The sequence below is a fragment of the Colobus angolensis genome, unplaced genomic scaffold, assembly GCF_000951035.1.
Source record: "Colobus angolensis palliatus isolate OR3802 unplaced genomic scaffold, Cang.pa_1.0 Scaffold424, whole genome shotgun sequence".
Classification (NCBI taxonomy): domain Eukaryota; kingdom Metazoa; phylum Chordata; class Mammalia; order Primates; family Cercopithecidae; genus Colobus; species Colobus angolensis.
Genome location: NW_012117644.1, coordinates 588432 through 597348, shown reverse-complemented (window position 1 = coordinate 597348; position 8917 = coordinate 588432). Strand labels below are relative to the sequence as shown.

The window sequence follows — 8917 nt, the reverse complement described above, 5'->3', positions numbered from 1 at the left end:
TGTGCCCCAATGGATTATGTGGGAAGCCCTGACATTCAAAGCAGAACTCCTGGGCCTGCAATCTTCAGTTCCACACATTGCAGGGGAGTGAGTGCTGACAGTCTGACTGAAAAGCCCAGCGCTGGGCTGGCCCAGGCAGGAAGACAAGGAAGGAACTCTGGCTGGCTGTCACAAGGCCCAAGAAACTGGAAGTACAGCTCTCTAAGGAGGTGGTTATCAACTAGCAATCAGTAAATCAGCTCTCAAAGGAGAGGGGAAGGACAGGGTAGCTTCTGGGCTGGGAAGGGAACAGGGACTGACACTGGAAAAGGATGATAAGTATGGTACTGTCCAGAAACAAGCAGAGCAAAGGCAGTGTGGTATAGGGCCAAGAGTACTGGATACCTGACTCTGATGTCTTGAGTTTATCTGCTGACCTTGACCCTTGATAAAAAAAAAAAAAGCCCTCATATGGTATAAGCCTTTATAGATTGCATGTTATTATGTCATTTGACCTTTATAACAACCTGTCAGTACTATTCCTATTTTACAGATGAGGAAACAAATTCAGAGCAGTAAAAGTAACTCTACATCACACAGCTAGTTAGTATGGCAGCCAGAACACAAACCCAGTTTTGTGACCCAAAGTCCTGTGTTTTCCACGGTGCATCTTACAGTCTTCAAGTTACCCCTTACCAGCTAACTGTGTGACATTGATCAGGTAAGTTACTGCCCTTCTTGGAGCCTCCGTTTCTTCATCTATACAGTAGAAGTAATAATAGTAGCCCTCCCAGCCTCACGGGCAGCATCAAGGAACCTGACCATGGGAATGAATACGCTTTGTAAACTGAAGTGTTGTGCACACAGGAGGTGACAGGAGCAAAGCCTTTCATCCCAGAAGGCAGGAAGCACTGAGTATGCCTGTGTCTGTGGTGGGGGATCAGCCCAGTCCTCCCTACTCAGGTCTAGTTCAGACCTTTATTCTCTCTCCCAAAACAACTCTTTCTGAAATCCTTTGGCCTGAACTGGGTTGAATTAAGTTCCCATAGCCCATTTCAGGAGGGCATATGCTAAAAGGTAGAGTCTAAACTGCGCCAAATAGGAAGAAGGGATGTCAGTGCTGCAGGTGGCCAGACCAGGAGTGTGACCTACCTGGAGCGGGGTTCAACGATGACTTATTCACTAAGTGGCTTTTTAAAAAAAAATCATGAAGCCCAGCTCAGTGGTGCACCTGCAGTCCCAGCTACTAGGGAGGCTGAGCCCAGAAGTGAAGGGTTGTAGTGTGCTACACTAGTCAAGGTTATTGTCCCTCTGAGTAGCCACTGCACTCCAGCCTGAGCAACGCAGCAACACCCCCTGTCTCAAAAAAAAAAAAAAAAAAAGTTATTTAGTAAATCAGTGGTTGCCGATCTGTTTTGATTTGTTTTTTCTTTTGGAGACAAGGTCTTGTTCTGTTGCCCAGGCTGGAATACAGTGGTGCCATCACAGCTCACTTTAGTCTCAACCTCCCAGGCTCAAGGCATCCTACCTCAGCCTCCTGAGTAGCTGGGACTACAGGCAGGCACCACCACGCCTGGCTAATTTTTGTATTTTTTATTTATTGTTTGTTTGTTTGTAGAGACAGGGTCTTGCTATGTTGCCCAGGCTGGTCTTGAACTCCTGATCTCAAGCGATCCTCCTGACTAGGCCTCCCAAAGTGCTGGGATTACAGGTGTGGGTCACCACGCCTGGCCAGATCTGTATGTTATTAGACAAATTACAATGACTTATTCTGGCTTTTTAGTCCCAATTCAGATCATGCCTGGTCCCTCATTGTCATTCAGAGTTCTTCACAGTTTGGTAAGGGGTATTAGAGTTATATAGACTTGGGTTTGAACCCTAGTTCTGCCTCTTACCAGCTCTGTGACCCGGAGCTTATGATGATTTGCCTCTTTAAGCTTCAATTTCCTTATCTTTCAAATGCAGCAGCAACGTATGGTACCTACCACATAGCAGTGTTACAAGGACTAAGTGCATTAATGTATAATATGTACACAGTCTAGGTACTTTGCAAGTGTGAGTTCCCAGTTCCCTGGTCCAGAGGGATTTTCAATGTCCTCTGCAAACAAGTCAGGATCATTCTTGCCTCTGAACTTTTACTCTTGTTTTTCCCTCTGCTACTATTCCCTCTCCCTTCTCTAATCTTTCTTATTCCTTAAGGCCTAACTTAAGTTTCACAGTTCCATAAGGTTACTGAATTCTTCTTTGGATATCCGTTGCATGGCCATCTGTCATCCAGGCTCGAGTGCAGTGCTGCGATCTCAGCTCACTGCAACCTCCACCTCCCAGGTTCAAGCGATTCTCCTGCCTCAGCCTCCTGAGTAACTGGAATTACATGCATGTGCCATCATGCCCAGCTAATTTTTGTATTTTTAGTAGAGACAGGGTTTCATCATGTTGGCCAGGCTGGTCTCGAACACCTGGCCTCAAGTGATCCACCTGCCTAGGCCTCTGAAAGTGCTGGGATTACAGGAGTGAGCTACTGCACCCATGGCCCCCCTTTTAATCCTGCTTTGGCTCTGTGTGATTCTCCTTTTCCAACAGTCATACGTAAGTTTCCCAGCTGTGGATGCCCTTCAGTCTGAAGTCTTGGCTTCTCTGGACTAAATGACAAAAAAAAAAAAAACTCTAAGTATAGGGCTAGGCACACAGGACTGTACAACCATTGCCTTTTGATCTGCTTGTGCCAGCACTCATTACTGAGATATGGAGACACCTCTCTGAAGCCCAGTACCGGACACTCCCTGCCTACCCCACAACAGACAAGACTGCAATGCTGAATCTTATTGGACAGCAATGACAGGCAAAAGCTATGCCTGAAATAGGCAAAAACCTCTCTTCCCAGTACCAGCTTGACCTGGCTCTGGCAGGGAATATAGCCCATGGGGGTCTAACCCTGTCTGAGTGTGGTCCCTGGAGCCTGGCTTGCACCCAGTGGGGCCTGGCCTTGGGGTGTGGCCCAGGCAGGCCCAGAATGGGGGAGGGAAAGGAAGTAGCTTGATTGCCAGATCTCTGTGGCTGTTACAGCAGGGGAAGTGTCCCAACTGGGAGTGGGGGAGGGGAGGAACGGGCTCTTAAGAGATAGGCGAGTATGGAGGTGATGGGAACTTACCTCAGCCTTCTATAACCTGCCTCCCTAACGTGGGGCTCCCTTTCTGCAGCCCTCCCTGAACCTCATTATAACTGTAATCCATCTCTGGCCATTCCAATCCTGATCCTCTACAAAGGGGCCTCCATATTCTCTTCCCTAAAATACATCAAGTAGTAATATGGAACCATGCACCATTGCCGCCTCTTCGAGGAAAGCGTAAATTATCCAAGTCAGAAGTGACTTATCCTATCCAAAGTCTGGTCCCTGTCTCTCTCACAGGCATGGAGAGGCTGATGTGAATCTTAATCTCTTGTTATTAGACTGGGAGTGTCTAGAGGGCAAGGTCCTGGTTGACTGGACCTTGCTGAGCACCCTAAGCTGAGCACAGCATGTAGCAGCTGTCAGTAAATAACTGAATGAACTCGATGCAATCATGTCTTTGCATATGGGAGTTCCTCTTCCTGGAATGCGACTCACCCCCCTTCAGATCCTTCCTGTCCTTCAGGCCCAGTACTGTTCCCCAGCTTCTCCAGGACATCACAGCAACCCCCTCTCTTGCCTTACGTTTCCCAACACTGACTGTACTCTTCATTGTGCTGAACTAACTGGATGCTTCAGGGGGAGGGTAGTCTGACCTTCTGTTTATTTCCAGAAGCCCAGGGAAGGGCTGAGCAAAAGCTATAAAATGACATACCCCTCTTCCCCCATCAATCCACAGACTCTGATGCTGGGAACAAGGAAGAACCTCTATGACCAGAAGACACGAGACAAAAGTAACCAACTTCTTTCTCACTCACCCTGAAGAGCTCCAAGTTGGGATAATAAACACATAAGTTATACCGTCTTGTCTTCAACTGGAAGGGTGAGAGGTGAAGCTGGCAGATCTAGCTCAGAGATGATGAGAAAGATGGGAAAGAAAAGTGGTCCTGACAGGCTACAGACTGGGAATATCTGAGGACCCTTGGTCAAAGACAAGGCAAGGGGCAGGGGCACTGGTGGAAAGACTTCTGAAGCTCCACAAGTTTGTTTGTTTGTTTTGAAGGGAGGAATAGAGGAGAGGTGATATAAAGAGGCTCAAAGGGGCTGCAGCTGGCTGCAGCTGGGCTGGGAGGAGGAAGCTGGGGGAGACATGAGGTCAGTGTGGGGCTGGGACCAGGCCAAGGGCTGAGTTTCTTTCTTCCTTTTCTCCCTATCAGCAGGGAAGAACCCAAGAAAGCCCAGTTGCTAGTCTTAAAAAAAAAAAAAAAAAATCCCCTGGGTGCTGTGGCTCACGCCTGTAATCCCAGCACTTTGGGAGTCAAGGCAGGCAGATCACTTGAGATCAGGAGTTCGAAACCAGCCTGCCCAACATGGTGAAACCCCATCTCTACTAAAAATACAAAAATTAGCCGGGTGTGGTGGTGGGTGACTGTAATCCCAGCTACTCAGAAGGCTGAGGGAGAAGAATGGAGTGACCCCAGGAGGCGGAGGTTGCAGTGAGCCAAGATCATGCCACTGCACTCCAGCCTGGGCAACAGAGCAAGACTCCAAAAAAAAAAAAAAAAAGAAAAAAAAAATCCATGCTGGAGGACTCTCCACCTCTTGCCATTCATCCTTCAGCCCCTGGAGAGGATCCTACACTGCAGCAGCGAAGGAAAGAAGAGTTGATGCTACCCACTAGGAAATGAGACAGTGGTAGCTGGGAAGGCTGAGGGGCAGTCCAGGGCCCTTTCACTAAGTCCTAGTTCCCAACCTTCTTCATTCATTGTCCCAGCACCCCAAGTGTTCCATAAAAGGTGAGCCTCAGCTGGGCACGTGGCTCACGTCTGTAATCCCAGCACTTTGGGAGGCTGAAGCTGGCAGATCACTTGAGGTCAGGAATTTGAGACCAGCCTGGCCAGCATGGTGAAACCCCATCTCTACTAAAAATACAAAAAAAATTAGCCGGGCCTAGTGGCACATGCCTGCAGTCCCAGCTACCTGGGAGGCTGATACAGGAGAACAACTTGAACCTGGGAGGTGGAGGTTGCAGTGAGCCGAGATCGTGCCATTGCACTCCAGCCTGGGCGACAGAGCAAGACTCCATCTCAAAAAAAAAAAAAAAAAAAAAGTGAGCCTCAGGACCAGGATGGCTCTGGCTGGGGGAGCCAAGGAAGCTGCCCCCTCCCCCATGCAGCACAGAGGAAGGGTGCACACTGGCTTCCTCCTCCCCCGCCTAGCAGCAGCTCAGCAGTCCCTGGGCCCCACCAAAGGCCTGTGAACTGGCACTTCCTTTGCCTTTGCTAATTTCATATGAGGCTGTACAGAAGTGCCATCCTCCCAATCCTGGCACCCCCCACCTGAAAATACCCACAGAGAGACCCCGGGCTACCCAGTCCCTTTAGCCCCGCCCAAGGCTTGAGGGGGTTTCCACAAGGGAAAATAACATCAGGGAGGAAACTCCGGCATCTATTTTCCACTGTCAGTGAGGCAGAGCTGGAGCAGGAGACAGGGTACTCCATCTTACTACCCCCTGGCAAAATCCCCAACATTCTCTGCCTTCTTATCTCTCAAGCTCTAATAATCCTTGTGCTTGGGGAAAGGGCCACAGTTCTATCCCTGGACAGATACATATGTAGAGACTACTCAGACCTGTCAAATTGAGGCTGATAAGACACGAGGGCCCAGAGTGAGGGGCACTGCTGTGAAGAGTCTCTTGGGGGAGGAAGAGTCAGAGACATGATGTTCACTGTCCCCTTTGGAGGTACTGATATGCAACTCCTTAATGCTGAAATGGAGCGAAGAGAAACCAAGTTGACCAGGATTATATACAGTTGGTAGCAAATCTAGGACAAGGGTCGAGTCTTCTCACCTCCATCCTTATGCTACTTCTACAAAGGAGAGAAGGTGAGGATTCTAACTCCGGCCTGAGAATGGACCAACCATCTCTTTAACCTCATTCAGGACAACCCCACCATAGTTTATTCCTTCAGAAAATGGACCAAAGGGTGGGTTGACTTACATCTGAGCCCTTTTTGCTTCCAAGTTCCCAGGCCCTCATGCCTAGCCCATCCTGGTGCATTCATGATTTAGAACTAACATTACTCAACAGTCAGCCACTCTGGCCCTGCCCTAGGCGAGAAGCTCCTCCTCTGGCCTCTAGCTCCTGGAGAGATGCCCTCCCCCCATATGAAATGAGGACAAAAGAGGAAGCTGGACCCTGGACAGGAAAACCAGTCTGATCTGGGGAGGTGGCCCAGGCTTTGTCTTTGGTTTCCCTCCTCAGCTCTTCTCACGGACCCCTACTGACCTCACTGCTAATGGGTCTACAATATATAGAAGGAGTCTTCAGTGTGGGCCTGAGCCCCCTTCTTCACGTCACAACCTTGACATGTTTAGCCAAGACTTTAGTGGCAGCCTCCTAGGTTGTAGCCACCACCTCCCTTCACCCCCCAATATTTTCCCATTAAAATCTCTCCCGCCCTGGTCACATTTTTTCCAACGCCTTTTTTGCAATTAGCTCAAACTTCCAATGGGACCAGATCTCAACTGGGAGAATCCCTGTCTTACCCATCTTGTCTTTACCATCAGAGCCCTGTGGGTTTGCTCAGTTACGCAGAATACTTAAGTAACTACTGGTTTGCCAGCCTAGAAATTGGGACTCCTGGGGTTTTTAAGCTGTGATGCTGGGAAAGTGCCTTGTATGCACATCCTTCTTTAAACTGGGCTTTTATGTAGGTCCCTGGGATTTCTTCCCGCAGCCACACTTCTGTACCTCCAAGAAATGCAAAGAGAGACAGGTGGGTGGAAGGGAAGGACAGGAAGAAGAACAATTCATGGGAGAGGGACGACTGTGACATGGGAAGATGACAGAATGGGGAACAGGGAGAGCCCTTAAATTTAGCTGTAGCACTTAACTCCCCTCTACTTCTCTTTTTTTTCTAGTGGAGAGAAATGAATACAGATGACTGGAGGAGGTAGATAGAAGCAAGATCCTCAGCATGCACCCCAAAAGCTTGAGGAAGGAGCTCTAGAATGGAAACAACAAGAGCTTCCACAGCCAGGATGGACTGAAGTTAAATTTGGGAGGAATTCCTGAGAAGGAATAGGGTCCAAGGTGAGATGGGGAATATTAAGGATGCCTGAAGGCAGAGGGGTCAGTAGAACTCCAGAGGGCTTCCTGGTCACTAAGGCTCTGATGCAGACCAGGGCATCTGGGTACCCAGCCTAGGCAGGACCCAGAAGGCAGCAGGAAAGGAGCAGACCACTTTGCCTCAGCCGCTTCTTAATTCAAAACTAGAACAGTTAAGTTCGAAGTTAGACCAGCTGCAGTCTTTCCTCCAGAATCCTGCCTTTGCCTCCTCCCTTTATTTCCATCACACCCAAGTTGGTCCCATTCTTTCCACCAGGTGATGCTGGAACTAGTAGGTAATGGAGTCAGGGACCTTCAGGCTGTCTCCCGGCTTCCAGGCCTGGCCCCTTGGTCAAGCACCACAGGTTGGGGTGATTTTGATTTCCCAGGGCCTCTCTTACCAGTCTTATTCCTGTGTCACCCTACTCTGACTGCTACAGACTGCTTCCCCCTGCCTAACCACAACCTCACTCACTGCAGGTTCCCTTCATTTTGCTGGTTTCCCTTGGGCCCTCTCAAGGCTGAGGGCAGTTATTTTGTCTGTAAGAGATAAAGATGTAGACACATAGACACGCTTTCTCTCTTGCGCGCGCGCGCACACACGCTTTCCAGCTCTTTAATCCATCTCTATCACCGGGAGGCTGCAGACTGCCTCTCCAAGCTAGGGAGGTTTGAAAAGACTCTCGAACTCACTAAGTCTTCAACAACAGATCCTGATTCTAAAGCTGGAGATAAGTGGGTGGGAGAGAAGGATACAGAGAGGGTGACAAGCTGAAGGTTCAAGAGGAATGAGGGGTGATGGAAAACGCAAGGAGGTATAAGTGTGTGGTGCCAGAGCTGGGAAGGGAAGGGATGGGGCAGGTTGCAGAGGACTGAGATGAACATGGGGCCGGGTAGGTGAAGAGAGGTCAAGGCCTAGGTATGACTGCATATTTGGAGGAAAAGAGACTGAAACGGATGAGAAGAGAGTGATGGCGGATTTCTGGGTAGAAACTAAAGGCGTGGAGGGAGACGATAGGAGCATGTGTATAATTCAGGGACTAAGAATGAAGAGGAATACTAGGAGATGGTTCTCAATCGGCCCCAAAAGACACAACAAAAACTTCTCAGGGACTATCGGTACCTCTGAATGAGAGTCCTTCCACCTCCAGTCACAGGGCAAGACCAAGTTACTCCCAAAAGAGCAAGGCCAGGCTCTGGTCAGGTAGGAACAGCGTTCGCTCACTAAATACCTACTGCTTGGCTCCAGGTAAGGTTGGGACTCAGGAAAACAGATATATAGAGAACGACTGGGGTCGGCGGGGCTCCCCTAACCCTAACCCCGGTCCTCCTGAGTGCAGAGGGCCTTGGGGCTGCAGCCCGAGTGTGAGTCTGGATTAGCATCGATCTTCCAGGGAGAGAGCTTTCGGAGGCCCCAGACACCGCCCCTCTCACTCCGACAAGTGTCACAACTGCCAGAGCAGAGAGAGTGCCTTTTCCAGCTCAGAAGCCCTCTCCCCTCATGCACTTCTCAACACCCCCCGCAACTTCTGAGGACACCCCACCTGAGTCCTATCTCCCAGCTCTGAGCTTTTCCACTTTAGAGACACTTCTCTTGGAGTCCGGGACCTTCTGACCTCAGGGGTCCCTCTCGGCTCCCGAGAGGCGGTACAGCCGCCGGGAAGCCACCCTCGCCGAGCCTCCGCCGGCTCGCAGTGGCCCCGTCCCCGCCCCGCCCG

The 8917-nt window shown here is 49.9% G+C and overlaps 1 protein-coding gene across 2 annotated transcripts in view; it reads right to left on the bottom strand.

Annotated features, from left to right (window-relative positions):
- Positions 1-8917, bottom strand: part of RHOG (ras homolog family member G) — a 14416-nt gene extending 5499 nt beyond the window's left edge. Inside the window, exon 1 of one of the 2 annotated variants that reach the window (XM_011956748.1) lies at positions 8744-8917. The gene's annotated coding sequence lies outside the window, so the exon portion shown is untranslated. Of the gene's footprint in view, positions 1-6089; positions 6149-8743 lie in introns of those variants that run through there. The other variant, XM_011956749.1, reaches the window with a different exon arrangement.